At 35.4% G+C, this 26,696-nt stretch overlaps 1 long non-coding RNA gene across 2 annotated transcripts in view; it reads right to left on the bottom strand.

Annotated features, from left to right (window-relative positions):
* Positions 1-7,388: 7,388 nt before the first annotated feature.
* LOC129146798 (uncharacterized) overlaps positions 7,389-26,696 on the bottom strand; it is a 67,786-nt gene continuing 48,478 nt past the window's right edge. The window contains exon 5 of one of the 2 annotated variants that reach the window (XR_008554056.1): positions 7,389-7,411. This is a non-coding gene — a long non-coding RNA (uncharacterized LOC129146798). Of the gene's footprint in view, positions 7,412-14,292; positions 14,320-26,696 lie in introns of those variants that run through there. The other variant, XR_008554055.1, reaches the window with a different exon arrangement.

The following is a 26,696-nucleotide window of genomic DNA, read 5'->3' as shown; positions in this document are numbered from 1 at the left end:
CAATAATAAATATAAACTAAATATCACTGTTGACATTACTATTTTTCATGTTCAGCTGGTAGGAAGTGACAATTTTAATTTTTCCAGTTTTATTGAGATAAAATTGATATATGATTATAATATATATATAATTATAACAGACATATAATTATAATTGACATTTGTGTTCATTTTAGGTATCTAACATAATGGTTTGATATATGTATATATTGTGAAATGATTCCCACAATAAATTTAGTGTATAAAGATTTTTTTTAGTTAAATTTTCATAATAATTAAATTGTAAAAGAATAAAACAATAAATTATGATGTCTTAATTGGAAGATTGAACTAGAACTGTAACTGGAAGAGAATAGGTTAGTTAGCAGCAGGAGAATTCTCTGCAGACACTCAACCAAGTCTTTATCCAGACAACCTGGTACCATCAATGTGCATTGATTTGGTCATGTCTTAAGCTCTAAGGCAAATTGGGTTGGTGTTATTTTGAATGGGGTATCAGGACTGCTTTGGATCTCACAGTAGTTGGGTTGTACGATATTTTCTAGGAATGCCAGAGCTGGGAAACATTTACCAGCCTGAGACAAGTGATTCTGGAAGTGCCTGGTAGTCTGGAATCCTTTTCTATGCTGAAGAAAGACATATAAAGGACATTCTTCCCAGAATTGTACCAGGTATTTTCAGGCAGAATAAATGCTTCTAGATGTTGGGTAGTTGACCCACACTCTTGTCTTGAGTCATCCTAATCCTGAAATAAAGCTCTGTCTGCAAATCCCTGCTGCTTGTTTCCTTCATACCACAACCCACAGTCATCTGGATTTATCTCACTTACTGCTCAGGCATCTGATCATTGAGATATTTCCCTTAGGGAAATTGAGTGTCCCATTTTTCAGCTTTTAAGAAAGAATAGTGGGTGGGTGACTTTGAGCCAATTTCTCTATGACTACCAAACTTCTCTTTGTGCTTTGTAGCATGTTTTGTTATCTCTTTTCAACAATATCACAGAGAAACATCACATATTTTCCACAGAAGGAAACCGATACTTGGAGACATCCATTGATTTCCTGAAGCTGTCTCCTTTGCCTGGGTTATGACATTGCTCTTCAATTTCCAAACCCCATACTCTTTCCACTGACATCACTTTATATCCATTCAACTGCCATTTTAATAAGAAAAAACTGCAGCTACATGAGGTGATGGGTGTTGACTAAATTAAGTATTAATCATTTCATAATGCATACATATGTCAAATCTTTATGTTGAACACCTAAATGAATACAATGCTATATGTTAATTATATTGCAATAAAACTAGAAAAAATAAAATAAAAATTTGCCATTTTACACCAGGCTAACACGAGAATGGGTAATCTCGATGGTGATATTTAGCTTGTTATTTATTATTATAAACACTGCAGATGACTTAAGCCTTATGACATAAATCTCTAAAATATATTGAATATCCTCAGTAAGTGGGATTTTGGTTCAAAGTTTTAAAAATATGAATATTATCTATATAGTTTTGTTTCCAAAACATAGGAAATCTCATAAATATAATCCTTTATTTTATAGGTCAAAGAATCAGGTTGTGGAAATACGTAAAATAGAGAACACTTGTCACATTTTTCTAATGATTGTTTATGTCAACAAACCTTGTATTCCTTCTTTGTGCTATTTAAAATAGTAGCATGAAAATATTTCCAGCTTTACCTTATGGCAAAGTGCCACTACATGGCCAATTCCTAGTAGCCATATGGTGAGGATACTACCATCTGCTTATCCTGAGTTTCCTTTTTCTGGCAAACCTTGGACCCATATGTGTTCTTTGTGTCTGGTCTGTGTATATCATGAGGCAAGGCAAGATCAATATCCACATTTACCCCGGAAATTACTTTTTATAATTACTCTGAACATGAAGATCATTTTCTTTTCTATTTACCTTTTTCTTGCCATAGTCTTTACACACCTGTCTCCTTCTAATAGAGGTAGGAACAATTTGATCTCAGGTATGTGAAAGCTGTCAGGGCAAGCTGTCAGGTTTGAGGCATCATAATCACCTCAAAGGACTGACGGCCTGTGCTTTGTGGATTTGAAACTTCATCACTCAGGAGATAAAATGATCCATCCTTTTACATGTTGACAGGATAGCAATTTGGTGTCAATGTGGAAAGTCACATATTCAGACAATAAGGCAACACAGAATCTATGAACAGGCCTCTTAGAGTTCTAGTGACAACCATTTTCAATAATGCCTAAAATATTTGATACAGGCTGTTTAGAATAATTTTAAGCAACTATGTCAACTTCTTGTGTGACACATTCTTATGCTTTAGTGAAAATATGGTAATAACCCATTTGTCAATCTGCTTTTGCATGTTTGCCTTCAAACTAAACAATCACATTCCTATTTTTGAAATATTTCAATGTGTCTCCTTTTTATTTTAGCTTATTTAAATTCAGTTGGAAATCTTTATTTGCATGTGTAGTTTTTCTTAAATTTAAACTACTTTCATAGAAAACAACAAATATGAGGAAAATCGCTACTACATTGGGAATAAATCATTCAATGATGATAGTATATTCTGGAAACTCATTGTTCACATAATGGAAAGAACTGACCTACAGCTTTGCTATGTGCAGAACAGTGTTAGACAACATCTATGTTTTAGCAAGCCTGACTGTGAGGGACATAGTATTCACAAAGGGAATTTGTCCAGAATACAAAGCTCATCATTTTAGCTTCTGCAACTCTACTCAAACTTTGAAGTAAGCAGTTATGGTATTTGAGAAATAAGCATGTGTTCCTCGACAGAAGCCTCATGGCTGCACCAATTTTGTTCTAACTGTTGTCCCTTTCTTCAAAAGAACCCATAAAATAAGAAGCTTTCTAAAAAAGACAGTCCAGAGTCCCCTTGGTGGGGTGGCACAGGGGTTAAGTCTCATGCTATCAAGCTATCAGCAGCCACTACAGCATGAATTTGATCCTAAGCCAGGGAGCTGACCCACATGGTGCAGCAGACCTCTCCTGTCTTGCCCACTGCTCCCCTCAGCAGTGTATTTCAGTAGATCCACCTGTTCCTCTCCCTACTCTGTCTTTGGAGAATCCTCTCACCACTCCTGTGTCACTCACCTCTACCCCAGTTCTTGTATGCAGAAATAAATAAAAATAAATCTTAAAAAAGACAGACTAAACTTGAAAGAACTGAACGTACCCAAGGCAGAAGACAAAGCACCCCAAGATTTTCAAAAGTGGTCTCCTCAAGATGTCCACTGTGGTAGGCATAGTACTTTGAGCTCTGAGCAATGAAAATCCTCTCAGGCTGAGAAGAAGTTTCTGTTTTTGCCTAAGTCCTTTGTCCTTCCATAATGGAAGAAGAGGTCTTCCCCTCCAAAACTTCTGTTGTCCTATTCCTTATAGGAGAAGCAATCTCTGTTCCCTACCCCCACCTTTTATAAATTAAAAGAATGTATTAGGGCTCTTATCCAGCTGCACATTTATCAATGAACATGTCCTCTTGATCTAAGAATCTCATTTTTATGTTCAGAGTCAGGATGAGCCACTCCCTTCTTGTAATGCCAAGTCTTCTCTTCTCTCTTCTTGATACTCCCAGGTCCATAGAATGCAGGATAAATGCCCCAGTTCCTCTCCATTATTTTCATTATATATATATATATATATATATATATATATATATATATAAATTCTTCATAAACATCTCACTAAATTTTCAACTGTCCTTGCAAATCTCCCTGATGTTAACTTGGCTATCTATCCAGTCTTAGAAAAATGCAGACAGGGAAGGAGATTTCTCCCCTGTGACTAGACAGAACAGTTAATTGAAACTTCTGGAATGAGTAAGACTTAAGGCAATATAATTATATATCATAAAGTATGTTAATCTGAAAGATAAAGATTTAGACAAAAGTGAAAGGGTGGGGCTAGAAACAGGAAATTACAAAGACAAAGGATTAGATTTGCATTTTGAGTTCTTTTAAGGAAGTGAAACCTATGTCAAAGAATGAGAAACAAAAAAGGAATAGAAACCTATGGAATGTTTACAAACAAGTTAAAATACTAGTTTCTTTGGTTTAGCTTGGCCAGAAACCACTATGGAAAACTCCTAGTAAAAGTGTATTTTACTATTTTATTGGATTTCATTATGGATTTCTCTAAATTTAGCTTTCCCCTTACGTTGTCACTTGAGAATACTGTTTTAGTAATGTTGTGATACAGAATGCACTAGAGTGAGATGAAAAATGAGTCTCCAAATTTATAGTCTCACCAAGAAGCATGTGTGATATTTAGCTTTGGTACACAGATAAATCCTGAAAGTTCCACTTTCTTAAAAGCTGATTCCCTAAACTCCTCTCTGTAAAACTAGTTCCAATACTAACCAATAAAATTTTTGAAAAATAAAGCAAACATGTTACTAAATAGAAAGTGCAGAACAGAATACAGATAATATGATAGCAAGTAAATTTTAAGTGGAAGATACAGAAAATCCTTTTGCTGCCTGTGTCTCAGAGCTGGTGAAACCGGATGGTGATTTAGGATGCTAAGAAACCCAGCAGTCAGAGAAGTGCTTGGTTTAACAGGACATTTGCAGTAGGGCACAGTTTCCTGGAGTGCTTCTGTCACTCCAATGAAGGGCTCAATAAGATATACACAAAAGCTTTTACAAGGGAGAATGCATACCTACATTTCAATATATCAATAATGTAATTATCTAGTGTGAAGGCAAATATGAAAGAGTAGATTAGCAACTGGGTTATTACCATATTTTCACTAAAACATTAAGAATGTGTCACATAAGAAATGGACATAGTTGCTCAAAATTATTCTGAACAGCCTGTGTTAAATATTTTAGGCATTATTGAAAATGAATATTGCTGGAACTACAGGAGACCTGCTCATAGATTCTGTGCTGCCTTATTTTCTGGATATGTGACTCTCTACACTGATACGCAGAGAATGCAGAGGCACAGTTATTTCTTCCAATTACTCCTCTTACCTACTGAAGCCTTGTCTTTGCTTATGTGGAGTCTTCAGTATGAAGTGGGGATTTTTAAGAAACATTTTTGGAAATGCCAAAAAAAAAAAAAAATGATCAAGATAGGAGTGCCCACCTATTATTTCTCCTATTGGAGAATAATGAAATAAATAAAATTGTTTGGCTGTTATCTATATTAAGCGTGATATCCTATGAGATACAGAGTCAATATGAAAGGTCCATTTAGATAGTTATTTGGAATGTGGGTTGCAAAAACTTAATGTATTGTTCTTGGGCACGTAACAATGTATTATGTACTAGACAGTTGCACTGTGCATATACACACTGAAATTATATTAAGATTGACAATTTTTATTTTTATTTATTTTTTGACATTTTTAAAGTGCCAGATATAAAAATCTTAGTATAACATTTCCACCAAATTTGCACTTACACATGGTCATGTTTTTACCAAAAATATTCTGTGATACTAATAGAAATAACTATTGCTGTTGAGTGTCAATAGTTCTTTTCTTTCATTGCTGAGTACTATCCCACTAGTTGGATATAACATAATATTTTAGCTATTCACCTACTTAGGGAGCTTTGAGTTATTTCCAGTTTTCATCTGTTATAAGTTAAGCTCATATGTACAAATTTGAGTAAGTTTTTTTCCATTAACATGTGCTTTCTTTTCTCCTGGTTACATACCAAAAAGTGAAATACCTGGATCCTAGGATAAATAAATATATAATTTTTAAAGTAAACTGCAGAATGTGTTTTTAAAATGGTGTCACCATTTTATACTCTGAACAGAAATATTATATTCCTGTTCTTCTACACCCTTACTAACACACAGAATGTTCAATATTTTCAATTTTGGCCATTTTAATAAATTTGTAGTGATATACTGGCTGTGGTATTTATGTTTTCTTGGTGACTTGTGATGTTGCACATCTATCCATTTGAAGCTAAAGTATTTTTCTTGTTGAAGTTTCCTTTCAATATTTTGCCATTTAAAAATTAGGTTGGGCCTCCCCGGTGGCGCAGCGGTTGAGCACTGGGCTGCAAAGCTGCTTGAAGCCTCTGCATCACCGGTTCGATCCCCGGCCACCGGGGAGGGTCCTACATTCCCCGCAGACCTCTCATGAGGCCTGCTGCTCCCCTCAGCAGTGTACCTCGGTCCTTCTGCCTGCTCTGCTCCCCGCTCTGGCTCTGGTGAATTCTCTCACCCTCCCGCATTTCTGACTGTACCCAGTGCTTATATAAATAAATAAATAAATAAATCTTTAAAAAAATTAAAAAATAAAAAATTAGGTTGTTTTCTTACCGTTGAAATATGAGAACTTTTTATATATTATAGATACAAGTTTTTTTTTTAATAAGTTACATGATTTCCTAATTCTTTCTCAGTCTTTAGCTTATTTCTTCTTTCTCTTAATGAAACCCTTAAAGAACAGAAAATTTTAATTGTGGTGAAGTCTGTCACTTTGTTCTTTTATGAATTATGCTTTGATAATAGCCTAGTATTAATACATTGTTATGTGCTCCAGAACAATATATTACAGTTTTGCAACCCAAATTCTAAATAGTTATCTAAATTGACATTTCCTATTGATCCTGTATCTCAAAATAGATAGATAATATTGAAACCATTTTTGTGGATTTTCATTATTGATTAGTGATTGAGAAAAGTCAAGAGAAAAGGATTATATACTAAACAATTTTATATATATATATATAATTATACAACTGCCTATATACACACATACACATCTAGAGACAGAAAGTGGATCCGAAATTGCCTGTGGGTAGAATTACAAATGGGATGCAAAGAAATTTAGGAAGCAATTAATATGATCACCATCTTGATCATGGTGATGAAATTTAGGTGTATATTTATCAGGTTGTAAGTGTATTGTATGTCAATTACATCACAATAATGTAAATAAAAAAATACATGTCAGTCAACCTAAGGGAACATTCATCACCTAGGAGCTTGTCAATTCAAACAAAGCATGATTTATTTGTATTATTATTACTATGGCTTGAATAGCACCTGAATGGTTTTGTGAACTTCTAATTTTCAAATTAGGAAGAAAAAAATCTGACACTCAGTGATCAGAAAGATTCAAAGGTAATGAGACAGGGTTATGCCCTGTGTGTTGTTTTCAGTGATATGGGAAAGTTTAGTTTGATTTTTCCTTTTTGACTGCAGAGACAGACTCAACCATAACTGCTGATAATAATCACAGTTTCAATATTCCATTACTGAATCCCCTAATTTCCCCCCAGGTAACTTATTATTACACTGAATTACTGTTAAATTCTTTTTCATCAGCTTATACTCCAGCTTGAATGCAGATTGTTTATTTTCCACAAGACTAGCCTTGGAATAACTCCTGGTTGTAGCGTTCTGACAGTCTGTTTAGGGGATGAAAGAAGGTAGAGAAGAAAATCAGTAAGTAAGTGAAGACCTGAATGCATGGCATCAGGAGCTATAATTAATTTTCTTTTATTTAGAAAAAAATAAAGAAAATAGTGACAATGCAGTCAAAATGTGCTCAGTGCCAGGATACCCTGGCTTTAAAAAGATGATCACTTCTTAACAATTAATGCAGACGACTCTGCCATATAAAAGGAAAACTATGGCCAGTAAAATCATATAAATCCAGCCCTATTGCTGGCTAACTTATTATTGTAGCTATGGAGCTTCAAGCAAGGTATTTAACCATGAGGATCAGATTCCTAACCTATTCTATTAAAAAAAAATAAGAAAAATATGTTGGTTTCTCTTTTCTTCTACAGGCATAAAGCTCTAAATTGTTTAGTCGGTGTGAAATTTAATTTACAAAAACACACAAGCCATCTAAAGGCAATACCTAAAAAGCATAGTGCACTACTCAGACGTAAATCTTATCGGTTAAGTCTTGAAATACGATTTAAAATCATGATGAGAACACATGTTCACTAAAAATTGGTAGGTATAAGGAAAAAAAAAATGATTCCTCAGATTCCTCCAGGTTTTCCATCATCCCAGGCCTCCCAGGTGGCACAGAGGGTTGAGCATAGTGTTGTGAAGCTGCAATGCCAGTTTGATTCCCAGCTGGCCAGGGAGATACCCACATGGCAAGGCAGATCTCTCCTATCTCGCCTGCTGCTCCCTTCAGCAGTGTATTTCTGTTGATCCGCCTGTTCTGCTCCCCGCTCTGTCACTGGTGAATCCTCTCACCCTCCTGTGCCTCTAGCCTGTAGCCTAGTTCTTGTAAAAAATAAATAAATCTTTAAAAAAAAATCAGCCCTATCCTTCCCATGAAATAAGAATCACTAAAGTATACAGAGAACATGAATTGACTGCTGTCATCAAATATCCTTTAGGAAGAGGTGCAAAAGTTTTTATCGAAGAACATTTTATTGTTTTATGACAATTACGTTATTTTGTCTTTGTGAGTAGGAAGATGTATTTGGATACTGACATTCCCCAAAGGGTTGGGGGGCATCTATGGTATTTGTGGGTCTCTAGCACTCAGTGTGAATTCTCATTGCTCAAACCTGAGCATGGACAAAGAGGGAAGTTTAAATTCCCCAGTAGCCTCAAAGATGAGTGGCATTTGCACCCACTCAAAACTGTTCTTCACAGATCTTCCTGGAATTCATGACAATAAGATAGGTATGAAGACACATAAAAGTTAAAATTTATCACATTTTTATTATCAAAAGACATGAACATAAATAACATTCATATCATTTTATGGACACTGCTACCTGAGATATAGATTGAATAGTTTACAATGAATTTGAATTACATTTCGAAGAGCAATTCATTTTCTGTACTAGATATATAATTAAGATGTGTACACTGTGGCCACAAGTACAATTTTAGGAGCCCCAATTTTTGCCAAATAGTGGAGTGGTTAAGTCTGCAACTCGGGGCCTCCCTGCTTGTGCAAGGGGTTAAGATCCAACCTATGAAGCAATCTGCAGTCACTGCAGCACAAGTTCGATCCCTAGCCAGGGAGCTACCCACATGGCATAGCAGACCTCTTCTGACTCGCCCACTGCTCCCCTCAGTAGTGTATTTCAGTTGATCTGTCTGTTCTGTTCCCCACTCTGTCTCTGGTGAACCTTCTCACCCCCCACACCTCTGGCCTGTACCCCAGTTCTTTTTTTTTAAAGATTTTATTTATCTATCTATCTATCTATCTATCTATCTATCTATCTATTTATTTATTTATTTATTTATACAAGCATTGGGTACAGTCAGAAGCGCAGAAGAGTGAGAGAATTCACCAGAGACAGAGCAGGGAACAGAACAGGCAGACTGACGAAATACACTGCTGAGGGGAGCAGAGGATGCAGCAGGAGAGGTCTGTGGCACCATGTGGGACCCTCACCCGGCGGCTGCCGCCAGGAATCGAACCGGCGCTGCAGAGGCTGCGGGCAGCTTCGCAGCCCAGAGCTCAACTGCTGCGCCACCAGGGGAGGCCCTGTACCCCAGTTCTTGTATGCATAAATAAAATATAATCTTAAAATAAAGTCTGCAAATTGTCTTTCATCCTAAGCATTACAAAACTGACAAGCTTAAGCATGAAAATGCCAATCTATATGGACAAATATAGGGTAAATAGACCATATTGGGCTTACTCTTTTTCACCTTTTGAATGAAGTTACAAAGAAAACAATGTCGTTTTTTTTTTGTTTTTTGTTTAATAAAGATTTATGTATTTATACAAGAACTGGGGTACAGGTCAGAGGCATAGGAGGGTGAGAGAATCCACCAGAGAGAGTGGGGAGCAGAACAGGCAGACAGACCAAAGACACTGCTGAGGGGAGCAGCAGGCCAGGCAGGAGAGGTTTGCCATGCCATGTGGGTTTCTCCCTGGCTGGCTGGGAATTGAACTCATGCTATAGAGGCTGCAGACAGCTTCACAGCACAGCCCTCAAACCACTGCACCACTGGTGAGGCCCAACAATGTCAAGTTTTGCTGTAGTTATTATTTTTTTTGCCTTGGAATATTTTGACTAGCATCAAACATCTGTAGGTAATCAAACTTATCAGGGTTTTATATGAAAATAAGAAATTAAGACAATTTAATGAGTTCAATAAGCAATTAACCTCAGAGGCATTGCTTTAGTTTTAAAATTTACCCCAGAGTATATTCAGAAGCATTTCACATCACTATTTTATGTTTAATACATCTTTCAACTTAAATTAGAGACTAAAATTTAGTATTTAGGCCCATTGTCTTTATATGTTCTAAGTGTGTATTAGATACCACCAACAAAAATGGATTATATTAATTCATCAATGGCTAAAAGATAAAAATAAACAAAACCCCACTTTGGTTTAATTTTATGATATCCAGCTTTTTTTGGGAATAGGATCTCTGTATTAAAAGTAAAGAAATCCAAATGATATCAATTATAAAGATAAAAGCATAAACCAAAATGTTGGTGAAGTATTTCATATGTAATCTCCATGACAACCATCCCTTGCAGATTTTGTTCATCATTCCATCCCCAAGTGTTTGTATGGAAGTTGCTCAATAATTATTTTGTAATGAAATGGTAATGAATAAAAACTATAAATATTTATAACTGTGTCAAAAAATTTTCTGCCTTATGAAATATGCCATTTCTACTTTGAGAAGAAAGGAAAAGAAATAGGGAAAGCAAAATCACATATTGAAGACCCAATATGTCTTTTTGCAAGCATCTGCCTCATTTAGTATTCACATCTACATCGTATGGAAGTGGTTGTCTTGATTTTACAAGGAAGTGAGGCAAATAATACTGAAACAATAAAACCAAGATAGGATAGTTAGAAAAAATAATTATTCTGCATATTTTCCATAGGAAGTTTTCCTATTCTCTCTTTGAACTCAAGTCAAGGCTACATTCATGGAGAAACAAACATAATGTGCTTGTAACAAAATAGGTACAATAGATCACTTCCAATTGGGTCATTCCAGCCATTCCAATTATTTGCCACTGCCATTGAATTAAGTTTAAAGCCATCCATTTAGAATTAATGCTTCCCCAAGGTATGTAGTTCCTGGGAGATACCAGTCACAACATTATCCCCAAAAATACTTCAAAATGGGTGGATATGTGATCTATACTAAGTCAATTAATTCCTAAATCCCATGAATATGTAAATCCAGGAATTGCAGTTATTCATACTGTGTCTGATGGCAAATTTTAATAAGAGGGTTTTCCAACTTGCTGAGACTCCTGAATCTTCATTAGCTCTTTCTTGAACTTACTTTTGTATTATACTTTTCTCATAATTACTATGAGAGAATCAAAACTTCAAATGAATATTTTCTTATTTAATTTGTTATTTGTTTTTAATTATATTTATATTCTATACATTTCTATATAAAATTGTATATATGTATGTATAGATGCATACACTTACTTTATATACAGTATAAATGTATGTATATATGTCACATATCCATAACCTTGTGTATATAGACAAAGCCATCCTTACCCAATTTTCCCAATGAGTTTTTCATTTTATTGATAGTTTAGAAATCAGTGTCCTCAAAATTTTATCTCATTTGGCCTGAGCAGAAGGCTTCAAGAGGAAGAGAGGAGAAGAGAGAAAAGAGGAAAGAAAAGGGAGAGAAACTGGAAATCGTTAATAGGTTTTAGGAAAGAAGACCTAAACTTTCATTTCTGTATATAGCAGCTCATTCAGTGCTGTGAGCAAGTCTTCTGCTTCCTGGGTGGCCAAGAAAATAATGGAAATGCAGGAGCACACAGGCATAAACATACATCTTTATCTCCTGAAATAAGACAAAAATACGTATTTTCCACTATTGGTTTTATAATTTCATTCTAAATTAATGTGATGACTTTGAATTATTTTTGACAGTCTTCTTCACAGCAAGTAGTGCATATAAAATAATGCTAGGTAGAATGTCCTCGATCTCATAAGTAAATATGAAAGTCCTAGTTACAGATTTTCTCAGTTGCGTATAACTGGAATCAAGCAGTTCTGATGTCTACATTTAACATCACAGCTTAATGATGGCAATGTGCCTCTGGAATTTCATGGTGAATAGTTGTAAGAATATAGTGTACTTGTCTTGCTCACATCATTTATACACTTTCTAAAAAAGTTAAATAACTTAAAGGAGATGAACATTCATCTTTTAAGTATCTGAATATAAAACATTAATCTTTTCCTTTCATTAGCTACTGAGAAAGGTTACAGAAACCTACATTTAAAAACAAATGGCTTGAATATTGAAAATGTGCTTTTTGAGTTTTCCTAATATTATTTCGCATATACAAATGACTTTTAGCACAGGCAAATATTTGTTTTTCACAAACTTTCTGGCTGATCTGAAAACACTTGTGGGCAAGATTATTTTGTGGATGTATATAGGTTTTGTACTGAGATCCCCTCACAAATTACATGGATGTTGAAAGAAAGCAAACTATATAAAAATAATATTAAAAGTAGGTGTAAACAGAGAGAGAAAAACTAAGACAGGAACAAGCAAACCAACAAACCATATGATAGAAGAACATGCTTTATATTTGAGGACAACACATACCATACTAGCTAGAGGTGGTAATAATTTCTGTGTCTAATAAATATGGAAGATCACATCTATCACTGCCAGTGGCCAGGCTCATCCTCACTTACACACACATTTGTGTGATACTAAGTATTAAGTCAAGAATTTTTGATTATTTTCTAGGTTGACATTTTTAAAAAGAGTGAAGTATGCTAATTCATGTCCTTGTTCACTTTTTTCATTTTAGACTTAAGATAATGACACAGAAGTGCTGGGTGATGTATGGCTTTTTAGGATTGATATTTTAAAAGACACTTGTTTGTAAAGTGGATTTCTTTATTACTGCATAATAGATCATTATTCCTTGGCACTGTCATTTGTACTATCTGGTCTTAATTTTATTGTTGGTTTTAAAAAATGAATAATATCTGTGGTTTACAACATTTTCTTTTTATATTTTAATTTTGCATACTTTTAAACTTATAGGCAAGTTGCAAGAGCAGCAAAAATAACTTCTAGATATCCTTCACCAGATTTCAAAAATGTTGAATGTTAAATTCTCTGTCCTTACTATATTTACTTGTTTTCTTTTACACACACACATTTTCTTAAAAGCAAATTGATAAAATCTCTTTACTTCTAAATACACCAATAGATATTTCCTAAAATCAGGAATTTTATAACTTTATCAGAGTAAAATTCCCAAATTCAAGAAACACATTAATGTTGTATGCTATGTAATCTGCTAACTTCATTCAAACGATAATCTAATTATATTCTTTTTTTTCCTTAAGATTTATTTATTTATACAAGAACTGGGGTACAGGCCAGATGCACGGGAGGGTGAGAGGCTTCATCTGAGACAGAGTGGGGAAGAGAATAGGCAGACTGACTGAAACACACTGCTGAGGGGAGCAGCGGGCAAGACAGGAGAGGTCTGCTGCCATGTGGGTCACCTCCCTGGCCTGGGATGTAACTTGTGCTGCAGTGGCTGCAGATAGCTTTGTAGTGCTGCGACTTACCCCCTTGCACCACCAGGGAGACACTGCCTTAGTTTTATTAATGGCGGTTCCTGCATATAAAAAATTCTAATAATTTGAAGCTATTGGCGATACTATTTTCTACTTGAAAGGATTAACTTTTGCTTCTGGTTTGCGGTTTTGCAAGGGATAGTTATCTTAATCCAGACAGATCGCAAGCTTATTTGAAGCTGGGTTTCATATTTTAAAAAGTCTTATTTATTTACTGCTTGCTCTTACTCTGTATCCTAACCTTTGAATCTTCAAAGGAAAGTCTGGATTATTTACATGGACCCCTTTTCTGTAGTGATGCCTTAAACCAAATAATTTTACTTCCAGCAATTTGAAACTCCAAAATTTCTTTCTTAATAGTAATTGGTTCCAAACCAATAAAGTCATACCAAACATTGAACTCTTATCTCTTGCCTTTCATTTTATTAGCATCCCACAAGTGCATAATTCTTCAATGCATCTAGACAAAATTATTTTATTTTATTCCTACTTCTAAAATATTTTTATAAGCAAAACAGCTCTGAAACAAACTCTCATTCCTGAAACTGAAATTTGTATCTACAATCATCTATAAGCCAATGTTATTTGGGGTTTACTTCACTTGGAGATGTATATAATTCCAGATAGAATCAGCCTGATAACAAGCAAAGGCTTTCAGGAATATCATATTTTACTTAAATATAATAAGGACAAAGCATCTGATGGTAACTTTACCTTTACTCTTGTCAAGTGTTTGTTGGTGTTGACTCTGTGATAACCTACTTTCCTTCAGTGATTTAAAAAAAAAAATAGAAAAACAAGAATGAATTTAGTTATTTGCAAGAACCCTGAACAATATTGTTGAAGCTTTGAATTAATGGTTAGCATATTTTTGATTTTTTTTGCCCTTAAATTCCTTGGATGCAGATAGGGTGATAATTGATACAAATTTCCATACAACAAAGGTTTATGAATGGTAATTTCTCTTAGCATTTAACATATTACAATAAAAATAAAACATATACAAATAGAATTTTATTAACCTTAATTTGCTATTACACTGCTTTCTTTAAAAAAAAGGTACCCTCAAACTTCAATTTAAATATGTTAAATAAGTTTATGCATTTAAATAAATGCATACACATACTTGTTAAAGTATAATATTTAATTTCATGAAGAATGAGAGCCAAAGAGGTATACTCTTTTATTTTCAGAAGTTGGATCACATTATCGTAACACTCATTTGTCATCCCAATGGCAAAAAATAATTCAAAATGGGATTCAGGCAATAATTATATTGTGTTTCTGAAGGCCTATATCTCCATATTACAAGTTTACCTAAAAAATACATTTCTCTCTATTTGTAAACTAATTGAGGAAAGGGGAGAGACTTGCATTTCTGGAATCTAGCATGGTATTGACATCTTGCAGTCATATAATGAATGTTTTTTATAAGCTAAAGGAATAAATTTATTTTGGTGGAGCTGCAAATACTTTCATATAAGATTTTACTTCTGCACAGAAAATTTTGTTTTATGCCTTTAATTGATCTAATCTTTCTGCGAATTCATTCATCTGGCCACTTGACAAATATGTATTTGTTGGGTGTTATGCATGTCAGATATCTAGTTTGTCTTTAAGAAAGATAAAAAGTAGGATAAATGATATAGAAATAAGTGTGTTTTAGATGGAGATAAGTACTAAAGACAAATTTGGAGAAAGAGTTCATGATGAGAGTATTTAGTGTCCACAGACACAAACAAAAACAACTCCTTGTTATTTCAATTACAACCTAACACAAGTGAGATAATGAGCTTGTGGCTATTGACAGTAGAGAATTCTAGGCAGAAGGAGGAAGGGCCAAACCTCTGCAGGAAGTTTGTTTAGTTGCCTTAGCTTTCTTTCTTGCAAATGCAAGAAGACTGATGAGAAAGGCTGAACAAAGTAATAGGAATAGAGACATAAGTAACAGAATTGCTGTATCTTGTGAGACTTTTTAGCTACTTGTAAGGATTTTGGTGTTTACACTGGCTGATATGAGACACTAGCAGGGGGTTTGAAACAGGAGAATAACCTCATACAATTAACATTATTTTTCTAGCTTTACTGAGGTATAATTGACAAATCAGAATAGTATGGACTGTTTTAAAGTGCACACATGATGTTTGCTCCGCTCTGCGAAATGATAACCACAACTGAGTTAGTTAACCTATCACCCTATATATTTAGGAATTTTGCCTGTGTGTGATGAGAACACGGAACATCAACTCTCTTAGCAAACTTCAAGTACACAATGTAGTATGATTCGCTCCAGTAGCCTGGTTGTCATGAGATCGCTAGTGTTCATCCTGCAGGACTCAAACGCTGTGCCCTTGAACAAGCATCTCCCCATTTCCATCACCCTTGGCTGTGGGATCCCCAGCCCCTCTTGTTCTCAGGGATATTGCCTTGGTGCCCAGGGATCCTGCTTGTCAGTTAGGTGGAGGGTCATCCAGGGGACTCTCACCAAGGGCACAAGTCCTGGTATGAGGAACATACTGGGAAACCAGTATCAGCTGTAAAGAGCAGGCAGATAATAGAGATAATATGCTTCCACCACAGGAACAATGGAGCTCCCCAGACAGTAGCCCCTGGTCACTCCACCCTAGCTTACATCCCCATAACTGCTCCCCCTACATGTGCATTCCCAACTGACTTGCCTCACCTTTGTACTCAATGCTAATAAGCACGAGAGAGAGAGAGAGAGAGAGAGAGAGAGAGAGAGAGAGAGAGAGAGAGAGAGAGACTGCCTTTGGGTGGGGCTGCATGTTACTTCCCGGTAACCCCACTAAGCTTCTCATTGCTGCACAGGGACTCTGAGTTATCTTTTCCTCATCCCGATGCTTCCAAGCCTGCCGACCTGCGAGTTGACCCCTGACATCTACCACTCTTCTGTGCTTTTTATTAAAGATTTATTTATTTATGCATACACGAACTGGGGTGTAGGCCAGAGGTGTGGGGGAGGGGTGGTAAGAGAATTCACCAGAGATACAGTGCAGACAAGAACAGAGGTGTGGGGGTGAGAGGATTCACCAGAGACAGAGTGGGGAGCAGAACAGGCAGATCTACTGAAATACACTGCTAAAGGGAGCAGCGGGGAGATAGGGGAGGTCCGCAGTACCATGTGGGTCACCTCCCTGGCCAGGGATCGAACTTAGGCCACCGTGGCTGGCAATAGATTGATGGTGCTGAAACTGCAACAGGGTGGTCCCCAGGAAAGGGGGAGGTTCCCTGCCCCACCCAAGGGAGGGTGGAGCTGAGCAGCAAGAGAAGAAGCTGCAGGAAGAGACGGAGGAAAGAAGCAGGATGGAGCCAGGAGACCTGGAGGAGGGCGTGGAGCCTAGAGACACGTGAAGAAACTGCGCTTGTCTTGTGGTCGTGGACTGGGTGACACAGATGTGGGTGAGACCCGTGGGGAGGTGACAATGGCAGCTTTTATCTTGATGTTGATTTTGCTCTTTTCCTTCCGGGCTTGTCCGGTTGTTTGTGACCCTTTTCTGTGGGTCCCCACTGGAAGATGCTTTAGACTTGTGGCAGGCTTTGGGGCCTTGCTCTGGGCCAATCCCATATGGATGGACTTTTACCCACGAGGGGACGGGTAACTTTGGGTGCTTCATTTAGAAACTAGACTCTTTGCCTTACCTGTATTGTTTCCTAGTTTTATTAAAGTTCCTTCCCATTAAAGTCTCCTATGTTTTGTGTTGATGCGGCGGATGGCAGAACCCATTTAGAATAGGCAGGTTTGCGGGGTTTTGGGCTGACCCTCTCCCTGTCCTATAACAAAACTTCAACCTCTGCGCCACCAGGGAGGCCCCTCTTCTGTTTTTTAATGACCTTGACTTTTTTAGATTCCACATATAAATGATGTCACACATGATTTCTTTCTGTATCTGGAGTCTTGTTTATATTTACTGGGATTATTCCAGTCTCTGTGTTGAGGCTGCCACAGCGGCAAAGGGTGGAAACAAGAACAGCTTAAACAGCTACAGCAACAATCCAGGTGAGATGGTGGAGGATGAGGGGTAAAAGGGACCAGAATCTCTGCACCGTATACTCCAATTTGCACGCATTTTCATACTACCTGATCCCATCACACATTTCACCCAACTTCATTATAGTAAATCATTGCTTTTTCTTATGCTCTTCACACAAGAAGCACTCACTGCTTCTCTAATAAAAACTTTTCATCAGGCACTGCTAACAAATACCTCTGCAAAAGTATTCTCGATTCCTCCCAAACCTATTGCCCTCCATGGTACAATTTGTTCTGTAAAACTGACTTCCAGCAGCTAATCTACAAGATTCCCAGGGACATTAAATCATTTCTAATCTTGCAACAGCCCTCCAAAGAAGGGGTGACCCTGTCCCTTTTGCACAGAGACTGAGAGTTTAAATGATGTTTCAGAAACTGTCCAATTGATAAACTATGGCACAAGATCGTAAAGTTAGTTGTATCTTGCTTCAAAATTCAAATATTTTTTATCCTTCTACATAGATACTTCATGTTTGATTTATATCATCATATGTAATAACAACAGCAGCAACAATTCTTGTTAATATATCCTACACTGCTTAATGCAGAAACTCACTCTTCTTGGAATTTCTTCCAATGGCACGTAGTATCTTGACCATGATATAAAGCTATAGTGTTCCATTATTTTCCATTTCTCTTTTTTGAAAGGGAGATAACATTGATATGCATTTTGATAATTTTCTAATAGCTCATTCTCCATCTAAGGAACATAAATTATTCTACTCCAGTATTATAGCTATGCATTTGTCTCGACTTCTGTTTTTGCTTTTAAATTTCAATTTAATTGTTCTAATAATATAAAATAATTTAAAATATATCCTAGTGATTAGTTGGTTCAACTTATAACAAGTTAAATAATTTAAAATTACTAACATAGTTCACAGTATAATTTAATTTTTTTCATTGTTTAATTTAATATTTAGAATTAGATGCCATGATTTTGTCATATAACAAATTTAAATCAATTTTACTTTGCATGTTTAAAAAAGGATTTATTTATGCATATAAGAACTGGGGTGTAAGCCAGAGGTGCAGGGGGTGAGAGGATTCACCTAAGAGTGGAGAGCAGCACAGGAGGATCCACTGAAATACTCTGCTGAGGGGAGCAGTGGACAAGGCAGGAGAGGTCTGCTGCACCATGTGGGTTGCTCCCTGGCCAGCTGGGGATTGAACTCATGCTGCAGAGACTGGCAATAGCTTAATTGCACTATCTTTCAATCACCACCAGGGAGGCCCCAATTTGACTTTGCATTTTGAAGTCATTATGCTTAAAACTAAATTCATTTGATCATAGAATCATTAGTCAATTATGATGATGACTATTATTACCATTGGTGAGAACTTTTTGAAATAACCATTAGAGTTTCTAATCAAAGGATACATATTTCTTCACAATTTCTTTAGTTGGAATAAGTATGCAATATGGTAAAACATTGCTAGGCAAATATTACTAGAATTGAACTTTTTTGAAAGGTGTAAAATAAAAACACATTGTCCAAGAAAAATCCTTACTAAAGACACTCCCTATATTGGAAAAGTAAAATCTTAATTTATGTTTTCCTACACATTCACTTGTCTCAGTCTATCCCTGGACTCAGATGCCTGCTTAAATGTCTCATCTCCAAAATGTGCAACAACCAAATACTCAAGTCATTAAAAATGTTCTAGGACCACTGTCTTCCTGAACTTGGAGTTCATCAGTCATCACAATACTTATTCCTTCTCTGATTCATTGAATATGATAAAAACTAACAACTTAGCATCCCTTACACTGAATATTTTTAGAAAAGTTAGATAATTAACAGAAGGTAGACTTAACGCTATAAAATGCACTCTGACCAGGATATTACCTTTTTTTATAGGGAGAATTTTGTATCTGTTAAAGATAAGTATCCTCTTTTTAAATGATCACATTTCATTCAGAGACCACAGATAAAATGTGGATGAATTCAGTCCTTCAGGGACCCTCTGAGCCATCTGCTTTTTCAGGGGCCCAGCTCCAACCGCACTGCAGAACGGTTTGGAAAAAGAGGCAGAGAATCTATGCAAATAGAAAAGTATCTCTGTGTCCTTGCATTCCAAATCATGCTCGGTAATCAGTTTAAGGGTCTGAGTCACCTTATATTAGAGGCTTCTTGAAATTGATGATGGTTTTAATTCTTTATAGAAAAGATTCCACTTCCCTTCAGAAGCCTTTATACTTTCATTTAAATTAGAAGGAATATCATTTTTGTTCTGTTGATTTCTACCATGTAATTTAATCAGTTGTGCTAATTGCAATTTAGATCACTTTAACTTGATTTTCTTATAACAACCATGGTGCCTACTTAATTTTGAATAAACATAGGGCATATGTGTGATTGTGCTGAAGTACTAACTCCTGAATTATGGAAGTTAAAATGAGGCTGTTTCTTTTGTGTCAATATCAAAATATATTTTTACATCAAGTTGTACTCAAAACATTATTTCCTTACATGCATGTCTGTATGACCATAAATGTGTTTTTATTTGTGATTTGATGTCAGCAAAAGAGAAGAAATAAGAGCAAGTGAATCAATAAATCAGTTTTATTTTGGAAATTATAGGAAGTAACTTTCTTTTGGTTTCTGTTAAAAAATGAATAAATATACATCTAAATGATCATCTCTAATCATGTGAATATTGTGATATTTAAAGAAATTATTTAATTTCATACAAACTTTCAAAATGAAATATTTATGAAGTTACATAGAGAGAGAATAAAATCCAAAAAAATATTTGGAGAAAGTGAAATTGGGATTATTCATTAGCTCTTTTTGAAATTATATATGCATGTATAAATACACAAACATAAGTTGTACATAATTGCCAGTGAATCTTATTTTTAGTACTACGGGCATCATATTCTTAACACCCATTTGCTATTATTATTTTAATTTTAAGAGAGTCATACTAGATATTATGTAAAGTTTAGATGGAGTTAAGAGAAACATTTACTGTACTTCTATATGATCAGTCAGAAAATATAGATGAATCATTTCATGATGTATTTTTATTCTAAATTAATATCTATCAATGAGAAAGCCAACTAGATATGGTTTTTGTCCTCTACTCACTCTGACAGATCTGCAAGTAATACAAAAATGAAACTAGTGCTTTTCTCGTGGACTATAAACATCTCTTGTTTTGTTGTTTTGTGTTAGTTCTATTATTTTATTCTTTGCTAAAAGGAAGATTAAAGCAACAGCTGGTGATTTTCCAATACTATGTTTTAGTAATTGCACATTAGAAAAGCCTCAAAGTTTAATTTGCTTAATGAAATAGAGGAGATTTAACCTTAATTTATGGATAAATGAAATTTTTTCAACACCGATGCCAATGCTGTAGCTAGGATGAACTATCAAAATCAGTTGTATGCAGGGCCTCCCTGGTGGTGCAAGGGGTTAAGATTCAAGCTATGAAGCTGTCCACAGCCACTGCAGCGTGAGTATGATCCCCGGCCAGGGAGTTACCCACATGGCACAGCAGACCTCTCCTTTCTCACCTGCTGCTCCCCTCAGCAGTGTATTTCAGTCAATCCTCGTGTTCTGTTCCCCACTTGGTCTCTGGTGAATCCTCTCACCCCTCACACCTCTGGCCTGTATCCCTATTCTTATATGCATAAATAAATAAATCTTTAAAAAAAATCAGTTCTATGCAGCAGGCTAATTTTCTCTGATATGCTGAATACCTTACACTTGCTTTGACATATGAGATACCTCGTCTTGGTCTCTCTGGATTGCTGTAACAGAATACCCTTGACTGTGTGGCTTAAGCAATAAGCATTTGTCTCTCATAGTTCTGGCAGTTGGGAGGTCAAGATAGAGACACTGGCAGATTCAGTACCTGGAGAGGACTCACTTATAGATGATCTTCTGCTGTGCCTTCTCATGACAGACAGAAAGCAAGATCTCCGCGTGGGCCTCCCTGATAGTGCAGGGGTTAAAGACAGTACTATAAAGCTATCGCCAGCAGCTGCTGCACCAGTTCAATCCCTGGTCAGGGAGCTACCCACATGGCACAGCAGACCACTCCTGTCTCATCTGCTACTCCCCTCAGCAGTGTGTTTCAGTAGATCCGCCTGTTCTGCTCCCCACTCTGTCTCTGGTGAATCCTCTCACCCCCCACATCCATTTCTGGTCTGTACCCCAGTTCTTGTATGCATAAATAAATAACTCTTAAAAAAAAGAGAAAGATCTCTACTTATAAGGGCACTAATCCCATCCTGAGGATTCCATGAGCTTGTCTAAATCTAATTACTTCCCAAAGGCCCTACTTCCCAATGTACTCATATTGGATTTTTTATCCCTTTAATTTGGGAGAGGGAACATATTCTGCACATCGCGCCTTCCTTATTCCACCTGGACTCTGTTCCTTTAAGAATGTGGATGAACCCCCACTCCATCAAGACACCAGGAACTACAAATTCTAGGATGCCAAAGGGAAGTGGCTGGTCATTTGGCAGAACAGGTTGGCAGAACAGGTAGGACGCATTTAAGAATTTATCTCCCTCTTTTTTCCCTGAGTTGTACATTTCCTCATTACCTTTCCCTTGTAAATAAACCTTTTGTTAACCTTTAAAAAATTAAAAAATAAAAATCTCAAAAAAAAAAAAAAAAAACCAGAATGTGGACAAAGAGTCCTTTTTTTAGTAAAGTTATCAAAATTTTAATAATCTTCTCTTCAAAAGCTGTTCTATCTTTTATATATTTTACCATAAAGTATCATATAATCTTAGAAAGCAATATTAAATTTGTAAATATCATTTATAAATAAACACAGTAATTTTATGTTTTCTGCCACACTTCTTAAGCTATGTTTAAGTTTATTCTCTTCAATGTACATATGATTTTGCATATGTTTTTGTACATATGATTTTGTACAAAATCAATGTACATATGATTTTGCATATTTTCAGGAAATATTATAATATTAATTTTTAATTTTGAAATAAGTGAAAACTGATATTCTGTTCTTTCATTTCTGGCATTTCTCTGTTATTTGAGTTCTTAGGAAATTTTAAAGGTAGGGGGATATAAAGTTTAAAAACACAATTTGATTGCTTAAATAGGATTAGTACCTGATAACCCTAAGTGTTTTTCACAAACAGGATAAAAAGAATAGAAAAATGCAGGCTAACATACATATGACTATAAACTTTTCATTAATATTTCATCCCATTATTGTTCTTTTGCCATATTTTTGGAGTTTATACTTTAGAACTGTGACCTCATAGCTCTATGGCTTTCAGTATCTCATGACCATCAATGTAGAACAAATTATTCATGTTTCAGTACTTCCATAATGAGATGTCAGCCCATAATCCTTGCTGTTGAAGGGATTGTCAGAAATGATTGAATCCCTTGTGATATGACCTCAATGCCATTTAAAACTTGCCCTCATAAGAGAGTACATGCTATCTCAGAAGCTCCTCTCATTCCTCTCGGCCTTTTTTTTTTTGTTTTGCATAATACCATCCATGTACGTCATATATATGCATAATTCAAAGTGAAACTGCATGTAAGGGATGCAGATGTATAATGCAGACAGAAAACCATTTTAGCAATAATCATGTACACAGACCACATTCATTAAACATTATTTGAACACTTATAATGAAGATATAAGGATATTACTTGAATATATATTTCATAAAATCTAGAATGAATTGTTGGGGCTGCTAATTGTTGGGGATCCATGAGAGATGTGTTGACTTGCTGAGATTTTTGTTTAGTTGTTTAAATATCATGTCATTTATGTTAAAAATAAACTTGCCCACTTTTTTTTCTGCCATCTTTTTTTTCATTTTCCCACTTTTTAAAAAAAAATATTTACTTATTATTTTTTAATTTTATATATTTTTACATCATTTTTCATTTTTGCACAATGAATGCATTTTCTAAAGGGACCATAACCAAGATGAAAATGCATACATTGTGCAAAACTTGCCTGCTTTATTCTTTACATACATGAGAGTTTGACTGGCCAGAAGCTTGCAGAATCAATGAGGTTTTGTATCATTCAAGATTCCACCAGGAAAACAACACAAGGTGAGAGAGTGGGGGGAGGGAGCAGGGAGAGAGAGCGAGAACCAGCAAGAGAGTGGGAGAGATTACTTATTTCAAGGAATTGACTTGCAAAGTTTTGAGGGCTCCTAAGCAAGTATGAAATTGATGTGATAGAGCAGCCAGTCAGGTGTTCTCAAGCAAGAACTAAAGCTGCAGTTCATAGGCAAATTCTTTTCTTTTTTGAGGGAAACCTCAATTTTGTTCTGAAAACCTTTACACTGATTAAATCAGATCTACTAAGATTATCTAGGATAATCTCCTTTACTTTGAGTCAATTTATTATGAATTTTAATCATATCTATAAACTATCTTCACGACGACACCTCCAATAGTGTTTAATAGCAAAATTGGAAATTATAGTCTACCCTTATTTGACAGAGATAATTGCCTGTTATATGTATTCCCTGCTTTTATAGAATGAGCATGCTTTTGATATCGTATGATGAAACTGTATTTAACGCAACTCTCAAACAGCTTAATTCACATCACTGGGGGTGCCACAGAATCTTAAACCATTTATTATATATATCCAAGACCTATATTATGGTCAGATACATTCTAGTAGTGCTTATAAATTTTAAGATCTTAGGGTTAGTGGATGCTTAAAGTTTCAACCTATTTTATGCCTCATATTCAGTCCATTGTATCTGTTTTAGGCATGCATATAGATTAAACATAAAATAATAAATCATAAAGATATGTCAGTATGTATAAGAATAATTTTCTGGCCAAAATAGATATGACACATTGTAACAATATAAATTTTATAGAAGTAGTTATATTTATATCATTTATAAATATGCAAATTTATCTTCTACTTTAAAAGTCCATAATTTATCAAGGTAGTGGACAATGGCTAAGATACAGGACATCTAGACTGGGAGCTTCTGTACAAATGCTAGAAAGTTTGACAACAGATTCCTTTTGAGTCAACCTCTTTTTTTCCTGTAAAATTCTTAAAATATTTTTTCTATTTTATAAATCTAATATATCTCTAAATCCCTCCTTTTCTTTATATTCTATATTCTGTGGCTCAGGAGTCTAGGTGAGCAGTAACCTAGTCCTTTGCTCAGGATTTCCTAAATTGAGATCAAGGTATTAGTCAGGGCTGACACCTGCTCTGAGGCTCACACACCCCTTCCAAGCTCCCTGGATGTGGTCAGAATGAGTCCTATTTTTTTGTGGGCTATTGAGCAGAGGCTAAGCCTCAGCAGCTAGAAGTCACCCATAAGGGACCTTCCATTGTCAGGTCATTACACACTTAGGTATTTTATGTATTTCTTAGAAGCAGATGGATAACTCTCTTGCTTTGAATGTGTGTGCTGCTCTGTGTCACTATAAAAAGCTCACCTCAGAAGGTCATCTCATCCAGAGTAATCTCTTGTTGTTTAAAGATTTATTTTTATTTATTTATGGATACAAGAATTGCGGTACAGGCCAGAGGTGCTGGGGTGAGAGGATTCACCAGACACAGAGTGGGGAGCAGAACAAGCAGATCTACTGAAATCCACTGCTGAGGGGAGAAGCAGGTGAGACAGGAGAGGTCTGCTGCGCCATGTGGGTTACCTCCTTGGCTGGGGGTCGAACTCATGCTGCAGTGACTAGTGATAGCTTAATAGTGCTAAGACTCAACTCCTTGTGCCACCACGGAGGTCCAGGATCCTTAATTTTGTCTGCAAGATACCTTTTCTCATGCAAGGTAATTAACCACAGTGGTAATAGCTTATCCTATTTAAGGGGTCTTCCCACACTCTAGGGAAGGGGATAACGCATGGGTGTGCATCACCTTAGAAATTTGCCTGCCACATATCCTAAAATAAAATCTTCCAATAACATGTTGAAAACAATAGAATGACCTAGTAATACAGGCAACTTTGCTTTATGCTTTATGTGCTTTAAATCCTTTTGCTTGTGACTGGGCTAAATAGGAACCAGAAATGTCAGCCAATACTTCAAAGATGTAATCAGATATTAGAATCACTTTTTATTTTCTGTTTTCTTCAACTTTGAAAGAATATATAGGCTTCTAAAGTTCATGGGGAAAAAAATCACCAAGCAGAACCAGTTTCATTGCAGGGAAAATATTACCTCTGTTAAAACAAAAACAAAAACTTAAGTGTATATGTTTTACACACACATACACACATATATATATATATATACATATATGTGTGTGTACTGAAATAAATGTATTCAATTTAGAAATAAAATATGCTTTTGCCATGAGTTGGTCTATAGTTGAATGGACAAGTGGATGATTTTAAAATAGACTTTTTAATTCACAAAGCATAATTTCAATTATATAAAGGGAAATCATAAATAGCAAAATTCATTACTACATTTCAAAATTTAAACTTAAAAAACTATAAAAACTTCTTTACAGGTTTGAAGTTCTTTGAGGAGGAATTAAGCTTAATTTATAATCGGTGTCATTTTATTGTTACTATGCAATAGTTATGTGTTCTAGAAATTTTTAATGTATTTACGCTTGCTTTATGGCTGTAAGATGCAGCATATTGTCACATGGAATAAATATATCTTAATTCCATGTTCCTTTGAAAAGTAATGAAGAAATCAATTTACCCTTGATATATTTACTCCTCCCCTTGAAAGCATTCACTTGGTATTCTACATTGTGCTTTGATATATTCAGTATTGCAGAATCAAAAAAAAAAAAAAACAAACCCTTATTTAAAAAATGTCTTAGAGTAATGAAAATAATTAATATGTCTTTGTAGAAGAAAGAAACATGAAATATTTTGAAAGGAAATTAAAACTTGTGACTTGAATCTACGAACTCATTTTTATGAGAACAGGATATAAATAGGTTATAGAATAGTTAAGTATTAACAGCAAATGTAATAATTATTAATTTGTTTTTTGGCTGTCTAAAATGAAGATCGTATTTGAGTAGCTCACAGCAATAAACTGGTAGAAAATTAACCTCTAAAAAAATAGATTTTTGTTTAATATAAATATCCAGCAATATTGAAAAGAATGCCATAT

Source organism: Talpa occidentalis, unplaced genomic scaffold, assembly GCF_014898055.3.
Source record: "Talpa occidentalis isolate TD23 unplaced genomic scaffold, MPIMG_talOcc4v2.1 talOcc4.4, whole genome shotgun sequence".
In the NCBI taxonomy this organism is placed as follows: Eukaryota; Metazoa; Chordata; class Mammalia; order Eulipotyphla; family Talpidae; genus Talpa; species Talpa occidentalis.
The sequence above is the reverse complement of the archived record's forward strand: the minus strand, read 5'-3'. Positions and strand labels throughout refer to the sequence as shown.